The sequence below is a fragment of the Merops nubicus genome, unplaced genomic scaffold, assembly GCF_000691845.1.
Source record: "Merops nubicus isolate BGI_N331 unplaced genomic scaffold, ASM69184v1 scaffold2744, whole genome shotgun sequence".
NCBI lineage: Eukaryota > Metazoa > Chordata > Aves > Coraciiformes > Meropidae > Merops > Merops nubicus.
The window spans coordinates 47410-59690 of record NW_008602082.1 but is presented as its reverse complement, the minus strand read 5'-3'; positions in this window follow the sequence as shown (position 1 = coordinate 59690).

Sequence of the window (12281 nt, the reverse complement as noted above, 5' to 3'; positions counted from 1 at the left end):
TTTTATTATCCTGCCACTGCCGGTGGTGGTTACGTGCAGCCCCCTGCCACTGGAGCTACTCTTGACAGATTTGAGAGCATTGAGCAGAACTCCACAGTGAACCCAAGACTTAATCTGGCTTTTAAATATGATGAAATGGTCCAGCCTACTTCACCTGTGCTCACTGCTGATGAACTTATACCTAGGTTCCCTGAAAGTGTGTGTACAGACAGATACCAACAGAGGATTGGCTTTTCTGTTCTTTCCTTTGATCAAATTCAGCACAATTTCTCTGGTGGTGGCTGTAGAGAGCTAAGATGCTTGTGCTGCCTAGGTATTATCTCAAGATTGATGTGGAACAGACAGTTCCTTCTCCAAGTGTGAAGCTTCATGTACTCCTGAGGTGGGTAAGAACACACAAACAGAGAAGGTCTGAGTCCACGTGTGCTAGACCTGTGCACTCATGGCAATTGCAAGAAACTTGCTAAGACTGTAATCACTGTCAGTTCCAATGTGTTGGAGTTCTGTGGTCCCTGGTTGTGCCTGCAGGATTTTCGTGGTCCTTGTGCCCAGGCCAGGCTGGAGGGTGGCAGCGTGGACCTTCGAATGGCAGAGCAGGACTGCAGACTGGGCTGCTGCTGTGCATGTCTAGCTCTCCTCTGTGCCTGCAACAAGCTCCTTCCTTGGCAGACTCAGCTCTTTCCTTCTCTGCTAAGGTCTGTTTATGCTGTTTCCTTTAGGGCTCGGATGGATGTTTGCCTCTGTGTTATGGTAGTGCTGAGCAAAGTGGGCTACGAGCGTGGCTCGGGTCTCTAGGTGCTGCTGTAATATTAATAAGAACTTGGTAATAAGATTCAGTTTTTACAGCTCTTCCCAATTTTTGTCCATTCCGTGTAGTTCACAGTATCAGGGCTTTAGCTACATATAAAAATAAGTAATTGGTTTGCTTCCTATTGAATAAATGATAGGCTAGTGGAATGATTAATGAGAAATCACAGGTGTCACTGGCACACAAATGGCAATCATCATTCCCTTAAATTTTTTTCCTAGTTAGGTTTAACTTTCCGTTGGGAATTATGGTTTCCCTAATTTAACACAACCACCCCATAAATAACTCATCACTTTTTATGTATGTCGGTTAAAGAAATCTGTGTTGAAGTGCTGAGAAATGACACTTGCAGAAGAAACACTGCTGCAAATAATGGGAAAATTGCAGATGTATTTTATACCTCTTCTGAAAATCAAAAGGTCTCATAAATACAGTCTGTAAAAATGTCTGTGGAAGAGTTAACATAACTGTACAAGCAATAAGCCTGACCTTTCAGTGTAATTTATTTTAGATTTGCTCAATCCTTTTTTATTAAAACTAGCACATCTGAAGCAGAATTAAATCCTATTATACCAGCTCTGTGATTGTATCAATTTTTCTCTGCCATGGCACACTTTATTAAAAATTACTTTGTTTCATATTGGCTAACGCAATCAGGGGAGTAAATAAGGTTTTGTCTTCTTTGGTAGAGAAAGAAGCATGTGGTTTCTATCCTTGATAGCAGTGTAAATTACTGTGAGGCACAGCTGAGTTTTAGCCCTACAGAAATCAGTTCAGGCAGTGGTGAGACAGGTCTCCATCCTGCCCCAGTCTCTGCGCTGGTCCACAGACTGGCTTACAGCTGCATTACATGTTTGTACCTTCTTATTAGCAGAAATATTCCTGTGAACTAGATACCAAATCCTTAGAGGAGCTTTTCATATCAGATGGGGAGCCCTGAAATGAAAAATTTACTTCTCAATTTCACGTAGCAGATTCCCCATACAGCTCAGCCATCAAAGGTGTGCTGAAGTCAGGCTGGAACAGCACATGCTGTTACACCTCTGTCACTCAGCTTGAGGTTGTTCTCATAGGCTGGAATTTAAGCTTTTTACTCAAAATCCAAATAAATTCACTGTTTTAAGTAAGAAGACCAATCTTCTTACTCCTTTTGATAGGGAAATAAATCAAGGTTTTATGGGTTATATACACTCCAATGGGAAAGGGTAGGGGAACAAAGAATGCAGAGTTCTGTGGTGCTGTGTTGAGCCTCCTTCTGGCAGCCCAGAAACTCTCCAAAAGCTCTTGCTCTCTTCCTGGCTCTTTACTTGGGATCATTTGATGATATTTCTATGTACGTTGGGCTTTCTATTTCTTTTCCCCTGTCTCACTGGCATGTTATTTGTTTCTGCCCGCTACACAGTCCTGTGTTCCAACAAAATCACCACTTAACACCAGTGGAGCCTTTTGTTTAGTGTTTCTGCTCCTTGAACAGTCTTGGATCCACCTTTGTTCTGAACAAGGATGTGCTGCTTGTGTCCCCTGCCTCTGTTGTCTTTCTGTAGAGCCTGGTTTTCATGCTGTCTGTTGGTGTTTGCTCTAGCAGCCAGTAGCTACTGCAGTACTAGTGTCTTTGCCCTTGTTTCATTCTACCTGGTTGTTTTTCCCCTCAATTTTGTATGGTTTCAGTGTTGGGTTGGGTTGCAAGAAGGGGATTTAGATGGAGCCAAGTAATTTTTCAAGTTTAAAGCCTGTCCAGTGCTTTTTAACTGACCAAGATCTACAGTGCTTTGGAGTATTTACTGCTCCTATTTAATGGTCTGTTTACAATTTCAGTACCAGCCTCAGTAGCCTTGCTGAGCATATTTCCATGCTTATGACATGTTTACAGGGAACAATAAGAGCTGACACATTTTGCATGTGCAGGTTAATGCCCCCAAATCAGGTGCTATAAATTGTTCTGGGTGGTGGCTGGGGCAAGAGCTTTCTCCATCTGCTGTTTGGTTTCTATGGCATTACAATAAGATCTGACAAACATGAGGGGTTTTTTGGTTCCTGTACTCACTGGAGGCAAAGGGTAATGTTGCCTTTCTCTTCCCTTCTCTCATGTTGTATAGATTGGGGGAAGAGGTGTGGCTGGAGCTGTCCTGAAAGGATGCACTTTGCAGGAGAAGATCAGAACAGCCTTGCAGCAGCTTGTGGTGTTTTCAGGGTTGGTATCTGCAGCTTGGGTGTAGGAGGCTCTGAAGCTTGGAGCACACAGCAGCCTCTCTGCACTCCCTCTCCAGGGTCTTCCCATCCCTGCAGAGCAGCACTGCCTTCAGCACGGCTGTTCTCAGCCCCTGCCTGCAATGCTTTTAGCAGTGCTGTGATTTTGCTAAGATGCTCAGAGCAGCCTTGGAGAGCAGTGGTCTTCTCCCCAAGACAAAGTGTGCAGAGTTCTGGCCTTAAAAAAATCAGTTTTCCGATTTGGAAAATCTCAAGTAGCCTTCTGCCTTTAAAATAAAGTAAGTGTGCTATCTCACAGGTGGAAAAGTAACTTAATATGCTTATCAGGTACAGAATGAGGCCTCTGGGCAGTGTTATTGGTAGTGTGGGACTACATAAAGGAAAAATGGCTTATTGCTTATTTCCATCTGCCCACCGCTGACCTTTCCAGGTGCAATGTGTTTCGTCTGCTGCGTCTGGAAATGCTCCAAACCTGCAGCCTCCCAGGCTTTGGGATTGTACATTTTTTCTTTAGAGAAACCCAAGTGTCTGTAAATAGGAAAAAAAAAAAAAAAAAAAGCAGAAACTTTTAGAGGGGAATAGCCTGGTCACCACAGAATCAGAGCTTAGGTTTTTTACAGGTGTTGCTGGGTTATTAATGCTGCCTTGAACAAGAGCAAATTTAATTCTGGTGACAAGGAATGAGCTGATAAGCCCCAATGCCATGAAATCCTTTGTTTTGTTACTGGGCAACTGTATTCCAGCCAGCTTGAGCAGACTTTTCCTCATGGAAAAGAAGCTCTGAGGAAGTGTCAGGGTTTACTGCTCACTGTGCTTGCCCAGTCCTTGGCCTCACTGCTAAGACACTCTGTAGTGGTACTTGGAATGAAGGCACAGCCACAAAACTCATTTCACATGGACCATTGAACAACCATCAGACATTAAAAAAAAAAAAAGAAAAAACAAAACTCAGTCCCTACCCCCAGATAGAATTTGAACCAGTGACCTGGAGGTGATTGCTGCTGCAATCCTCTGGAGCCTGCAGAGTGTGTGAGCTCATCCTGCAGGACACTTTCTGTATCAAAAAGCAAATGAATCTGTCACTGAGACTAATCCTGTTTGTCTCATAACCAATCAGTTTTCAAATGCAGAGGGACTATTTGAGACCATTTTTACATTCTGAGTTTCAAATGTCAGAAAAAAAAAAAAATTGCATTTGTTTTCTTTTTTTCTGGGGAAAGTCAGGTGTGTGCTTCTGACCTGGATGACTTTTACTCATAAAAAGGTGGGCAACAATAATTCCCTCATTCTAATGTAGGAGCCTTTGGCTTCCAAGAGGCAACTCTTTTCTTTCCAATTTAAAGGTGGATCAGACAGAAACCAGTTATGCCAATAAATGCCACATGCCCCTTTAGATTTTTGGAGTTTCTGGTAGTTGTGCCAGCAGGTGAACTCAGCTGTCATCCCAATCACTGTGAACTTTGCTCCTTTTTCAGAATCTAGTATCCCCTTTCAGGCCAGGGAAGACTTGGAGAGGTGGACAACTAGAGAGGAAGCTGCAAAACTGCACAGGTCTTTTGATTATGCCAAAAAGCCTGACAGCTTTTTTGAACTGCTGACACTCCAATAAGGTAAATGTAGACACTTTTTTTTTTTTTATTACACAGTAAATTTGGTGTTATCCTGGTAAGACTCCACAATCTATCTGCTTGGACAGGTTGTCTGGTACAGGGTCTGTGGCTGAGGAACGTGATCTGGTGATCACAGCCCAGTTTCAATGCACTTTTCTGAGTGGCACGTTAGCAGCTCACTGCTGAGGGAGCCCATCTTCTGATGTCTCTGGGCAATACAGGATAGAGAAACTGTTTGTATTCCTGTAGTTTATATCAAATGCCAGTGGTGACATGTGCTTTAAAATAATTAGTTAAATAAATACTCGGGTGTCAATGCTTTGGCAGGAGATAGCCAAGGGAATCATCTGTATGCACACGGACAATTTAAGTTGAGAGCATCTACAGGGATAATCAATGCCAAATCTACCATTACAATTGATTTAAGCATAATTAGTTTGGATGAAGACAAAAGACTGTCATCAAAAATAATAAATTGAAGCATAGCAGCTAATTCAACAGGCTGAAGCCTCCATCAAAGATCTTTGAGGAAACTCTTTTGATCCTCCTGCATCGATTATGTGACTTAATGCATTGGCTTTGGCTGGTTTGCACCAGGGTTGGGCACAGGCACTGTGCTACAAGGTAACTACCCTGACTACTCCAGGACACCATTAACCAGCTTGTCTGTTGCATTATATTTGGACAGCTCTGCAACTGCAACAACCTTTCTGACCTGTACCACGGCAGGGCTTTCATGTGTCGCCTTTACAAGGCAGCATTTTAAGATGGGCTTTGTTTATTTGGCTCTGTCACTAGTTTTTAAAGTCTCAGGCAGTTTCTCCCTATTCTGAGCTGTTGTAACTGGATCAGAATCTCAGTTTCTTGGAATTGCCCTTTTGTTGGTACGTGGTTTGAAACTCTTCCCCCTTACCCAGTGGACCAGGCTTTCGTTGAACTGTGGTTTCCACTTGCCCTGCAGCTTGTTTGTCATCTGTGAAGTGAAGCCCAGTGTGGTCATGTGGCCTCCTAATTCCCTGGAGAACATGTGGGGCAGGCCCAGGTTCACAGATGTGTTTTAGGCTCAGCTACAGTGAAATCCCAGACTTGATTCTTTCTCGTGCTGTAGCAGCTTATGTATTTAGTGACAGATTTCCAGTCTGTGACTGGCATTAGCCACAGTCATTGTTATCCCACTGACATTTTGCGTGTCTGTTAAGCATCCAGTTTGGTACCCCACCCTGTCCTGCCAACTGTGAGCAGTCCAGGGAAGCAACAAAAAGGAGCTACACCTTTGTGTAAAGTGTGTGTGCACGGCCTGTGTTTGCAGGACAGGAAGAAACTGAGTGGGACAAAAAAGAATTTGAGAATCAGAGGGAAGAAACAGCTGAAGATAAATCTGTTCCAATTAGGTGTAATCTTCCACTCTAACCAGCTTCACTCTGCTTGGGGCTGTGGTTTTACCTGAGTTTACCAGCATTTTCTGTGCTTTTCCATAATGTACTGCACTTGATAGCAAACCTACTGAGCAAATGGCCCACCACCTTCTGCTGAGCTGTCTCAGCTTTTCCTGTTGGAAGGCCTGGTCCTGTGCTCTGGTTTGGGTCAGTGGAGGGGACAGGCCAGCAAATTGCTGGCTGACGTGGAAGGTTCAGGAGCCCCACTCTAGGGGCAGAGCAACAGCAGGGGAATGGGATGCTCTGGGTGGGTGATCTGCACTTTCACCATCAGCCTATAAACATGTCACATGAGTAACATCGTGTTGAAGAAGTGTACACTGCAGGATGACTTTCTGCTAGAGTCCTTGGGGAACAGCACAGTGGACTGCCAAAACCAACACAGGCACTATGGGAAGTGGTAAACAGGGATGGAAAGTGGCCAGAGGAATGAGAGCATTGTTCAGCTGGACAGCCCAGCTCTCCAGACAGTCCAGTCCTGTGCATGAATGGATGCAAGTAGTTTCCATCCTTTCTACTGAGGTTATTTCTTCACAGAATAGAAGGTCACCAGCTGATTTCTGGCTAATGAGCAGAACTTTGTCCAGGCTGCATACATTTCATGTGGACTTTTATTCTTCTGTGTGGTTACTTCTTCAAAGGGGCACCTCTTTGTTGCTGGGGAGTACCATGGAGACAACACTTCTCCAAGCAATGGGGATGAGTACATGTGCAGGTGATCTGCCTGGGGTTTAGATAGCAAGGGAGAGGAGAAGGTTGTTTAGAGTCTGGCCTAGTAAATGGCACCAAGTGTCTGTAACTCACTGGTACCAGGATGGTTTTATGCTGATAGAGGAGCTGGCTCATATATATTGCCTTCTTAATTTCCATTTTGCTCTTCTGTTTCTGGGAAAGGAATTCAGCAGAACTAAGGCCACTTAGGGCAAGTGCCTCAAAGTCTAGCTGGCCAACTCTGCTAGTTCAAATAGATAGCTGTACTGAATTTGGATTGGGTCTCTGAAATGCCTTTGCTCAAACAGCCTGTGGAGTTAGGCTGGAGGTGCAGGGCAGGGGGAAACTGGCTTTGTCCTCTCCATTGGCATCTACTTTTTTAATGGCTACAACCAGGCACTGGATGGTAGTGCTGGATTTACTGAGAAATCATCTGTTCCTTGAGTGAAAAGCAATTAAAGGGTTGATGCTGTCCTCACACATGGGTCCAGGTTTTCTAAATCAGTACTAAAAGAAGAGTGGTTCTGCCTGAGAGGGGAAGGGATACAACACACAAGTGTGACTTTGCATCCCAAGGCCTTGGAAGGCATTCTGATTCCTTTTGAGGCTGAAGTGGTCTGAGGAAGGCTCTGTGTGTTCAGTGCTGGTGCTCTGCCTCTGCCTTATGTATTGCATTCCCATAAAGCCATTCGTTCTCAGGGGAACAAAGGGTTAAAAAAAATTCAAAAAGTAACGATTCTATGCAAACAATGTGGTTTATAATAAGAAAGTACAAATTAACTAAGGAGAAGAAAATAGCATGTTGAAAACAGATTAGTAACGAGTGTGCCCGTGGATGCCTGGACAGCTTTACCAACTAGTCAATTAGAGCCAATTATCATCCTTAAACTCCTAGCACCATGTTTCGTATGCTTGGAGTGTGTCCAATTTAGCTTGCACTGTTTCATAGCTTTACAATTTTCTCTCTGTGTCTGAAATGATCTAGCTGGAGACACCAGGAAAGCGCCAAGCATTAAGTATATAACAATTGTAATTCTTTTGACTGAAACCTGATTTGATTCAGTTGAAAATGACTTCAGTGTATTGGATTTACGGTTCATTTAACAAGTGCTGTAGATGTCAATACATTAGTGTAAACCTGATGCAGGTAGTAATTTGGTTTCTAATGAGGTTCCTCAGCAGTATCCAGCTCTGAGAAATGGGACATTCTTCAGTGGAGCACAAAGTGTCCCTGCCTGATCACAGATGTTGTCTGAGGCTCTGCCACTGAACTTCCTGGGAATGGCGTGGTGTTAGATTGTGCAATGGGCTTTAAAAATGCCTCCAACTGATAAAAAGTTAGAAGCACAGACTGAGAAGAACAATAGGTTGCTCTTTAGAAGTTTTGTTTTAATTACAGATGTAAACAGCAACTTTATCTCTTATAATCTTAACTGTGCAGTTGTGGTGAATGCAAAATTTAATTCAAATTTGATGGAACTCCAGTAGCCGAATTCAAGAGAAACCTTTTATTCCTATGGGACCATGTGGTCAGACCTTCTCCTTACCTCACCACTGTCTTCAGAAGGTTTCACTGAATGATCCTTCTGATGAAGGATCAATTTCCTTGTGTACTCATGGGCTAAGATGGAAACAGGAGCACCACAGAGAGGCCAGGACAGAGAAGGCAGTGATGTCCTCCTGTCCCTTGACCCACCTCTTCCCTTTCTGGACATGAGACAAGCTCCAGAAAAGCAGCTGTGGAAAATATAAGCAAGGGGTGATGCAAGGCTGGCTGGAGGACAGTATGGTCTAGAGGACAAGGTACTCATGGGCATTTGCTTTGTTAGCAAAGAAAGATGTGGTTTTGGAGAGGTGTTTGTACATGTGTTCCTTTTCTTAGACTTTAACTCTTTTCCTGAGGAGGCTGTGGCTGTGAGGTCCCTCCTCAGGCACCAGTGCTAGGCCTTGCCATGTCCAGGCAGCTTCCAGACATGGAGCTCCATACAAGCATTTTCCCAGGTCCCACAGTAGCTCTTGGTGGCCTTTTCCTGTGGGGAAGGCCCTTCCAGGCTGCTGGGCTGCTCACAGGGCCACAGCTCCTCAGCATAGCTCTTGTGCTCACCAAGGAGGTTTCCATTTTCCCATGCCCAGCAGGTAGCTCTTGTTTTGCTGTTAAGCTGATTTCCACAGGCTGAGAGGCTGCTGATCAATAGTGGGTATATGGGAGCCTGACCCCAGCAGGCTGTGCTGGTGTGATTAAGGGGACAGAAGATATGTTCAATCCTACATAAAGCAGCTTTTCACTGTCTCAATTCACTTCACATCTCAGCTGGAAATACTGCTCCTTTCTTTCCTCTAGACTTCTTAATTTCCTTCCTTTGCTGTTATTTAGCCACTAAGTGCTACGTGCTGCAGTAGATAATGGCAGGAGCTGTTCAGAATGAAATGGCGTGGCATTTTATGCCCTTTTGTAAACTATATGAAATAAAGATGAACTTCTCTGCTTGTTCCAGGCAAGGCACACCGTGCTGTGGGATGTTTGCTCTCCTAGTTTCCACTGGATCGTGGCTGACACCAGGGAGTTAGGAGCAGCATTCCCAGCCTGGATGTAGAGATCAGCATCTGGGGGGCTGCTTGCCTGTGGTCATCCTTAAAGTTGTCTCTTGAAGTTTATTATCTCCAGAGGAAGGAGAAGCATAGTAAACTGAATTCACTTGCTGCCCAGAGGTGACTCTGGGGTAATAGGAGTGCTCAGTTCTTCAGTCTCTGTGAAGACACTGCCATCTGCAAATGCTGCTCTAGATGGGAGCCCTTAAAACTGTTCCAAAATAGCTTTTAGTACTCAAAATCAATTTTTAGGTAGACACTTTTTTTTTTTTTCCCCCCCAGGATTTAAATGGTTAAAATTTTGCTAAGCTTAGTTTTCCCTTGGAAATTAATAAACCTCAATTAAGGGTACCTTTATCCTGAGCAAGAGTCTGTACAATGACTTAATACAATTTATCAGCCTTTTGATTTGTAATTTGAGTTTTGATTGGCTTCCTTAAGAGTGCCTTGGCCTAGTTAAGCACTTAAGAGTGGCAAGGTCTACTTTCCCTGCAGTTTCCCAGCTCTGTGTTCCTTTGTTTTGCAGAGAATTTGTCTCCTCCCCAGTGGCACTGACTTGGAGAGTGGCAGACAATAGCTGCATCACTCTTCTTTGCAGCAGGCTGTTGCTGGAGCTCAACCTTTGGGTCTGCTGAGGAGAGTAAGATGCTGGACAACATGTTTTAAGCAATTGTTCAGTTCTTAAAAATAGAATACACAAAAGCACAGAACTACTTTGACAGTGTATTAAATATTAAGTTTAACATCTCAAAACTACTTAAGACACTTAGCTAGGAGGAAGTAGTGTGTGTATTTATAGATCTCCCGACTCAGCTGAAGCCAACAGTGTTTTCACTCTGGCATCTCAGTTGAACAATTGCACTGTCTAGATCTGCTTCCAAGCAAATCAATTAAAAGCTCCTGCAAAAATCACTGGGAGACCATCATCATTGTAGAGAGGGGGATGCACCGTGCAGTAACTCCTGTGCAGATTTCTGTTCCTGTGCCTACTGCCATTAGCAGCTACTAGTGGCATTTAATGCTAGAATGTGATTCATCTTGGGTAGGCAAGAACCTCTGTCTGCATTCATCTGGGATTTATTGTTCTAGGTGGGAGAAACTGTTGTAAGCTGCTAGAAGGGACTTCTCACTGTTGTCTTTGTCTTGAGCTGGGAGAATGCACAGGCCAGGTTCTGACTTGCAGTGTGCTGGTGGGAATGCAGGTCACCTGTTGGTCATGTTACTGCAAAAGACTAAAATCCAGCTGTTGGCAGGCAGGACTTTGCTTGGGAATTTTGCAAATTCTTCAGTTTCCACTTTGTAATAAGTCCTGTTCCTAACAAATGTTTTCTTGCCTTTTATTCAAAAGGTTCCTTAGACTTCTGTTTTCTTTTCTCATAACTCTTTTTTGCAATCTTTGGAAAGTATAGACAAATTTTAACAACTGTACTAGGTTGCTTTTCCCATGGCACCCAGATGCAATTGTAGAAAGGACTTGTCCAGTTCCATGCATTCTCTTTTCTCCAGGAACAAATACTTCCCAGAATTTAGAGGCAGATCATCTATGTTAGTTTTATCTCATTTTGTATGTTCATATTTAGTGAATTCAGATGTAGTTAATAGCATGGACATATCCAGCTGCCAAACTAAAATAAGAAAAACTTAGCTGCTGGAAGCTCAGAGGGTAGAGTTTACATTCTAGCACCTTTCTCAGCTCACCACTCCTGCCTGGGATGGAAAGAGCCACAACCCTGCAGCAGAAGATTTCTTTGCCTGCCTGAGTAACGGTTTCCTTCAGAATTAGCAGCCAACCTGCAAACAGTCACAGAATTACAATACATAATTACAGGTGAAGTTATTTTTGTCGTCTTCATTTTTTTTTTTCTTTTGTAATGCCTGTTTTCTAGACTTTTAGGAAGCTACAAATGGGTTGAATTCTTTTGGTCTATCTGTTTTAATGACAGCGTGGGTCTGACACACCTCAGGTTTCCAAGCACTGGCAATTTGGAATAAAGAGCCTTGTTGTTCATATCCAAGAGCTGGCAATACTGCTTCATCATTTCTGGTCCCTTTTATCATGCAGCTTGACAGAAATATTTTGTTTGTTATTTAAAAAAATGTATTTGTTAAAAGTTAATATTTCTTTCTTGTAAAGGCTCATCCATCCTGGTATTACATTAGCAATTCTACTTTGTTCTTCTGTGAAGCAAGTTTCAGTTTACAGGTACATCTGCTTTCCATTCCACAGCTTAAAGGAAGTCATCAGGAAAACCTTAAAACCTACTTAATGAAGCCTTTTAAATGCTCATCCTGCACTTTTGAGTGAAGTGCAATTTATATTTCATAAAAGTAGAAGCTGAGCTGCAAGCTGTAAGTAATTATCATATAATTAAATGTCTGCTATAAAGAAATGAAAACTCAGGCGTCTTGTGAGGTTTCTACAACTGGCTTATGCAATCACAAATTAAATTACATTTCTTTACCTTATGAATGTTCTGGAGGTACATTAACCCAGTTTGGAGATGCACCTCTGAGACTGCTAAGATGCTGCAAAAGGGGAAAGGAGTTGATCAAACCAGTAAATTCATGGGCTGGGAAGAACACCACCAATATCTGTGGTGGGTTCTACAAATGTGATTGTGCTTTTCATGTCTGGAAACATTTGCAGCTGATAATGAAGAAATCAACCCCTATGTGAGCAGTAGCTTAAGTGAACTGCTGTGGCATTAAATGACTGAGAGATACGTGGGTTCCAGTGGACATGGTCTTTCCCTTCAGGAGAGAAAAACATTGTCAGTTTGCTGGGAATGGGGTGGGGGATGTTTGATATCAGGAAATCAGGGCAGAGATCCAGGTTTGCAACTCTTTGTGTATTTAGACTTCCTCCATGTTTAGCTAGGAATCCCCTTCCACTACCCAAGGAGTGGTTGGATTCATAGG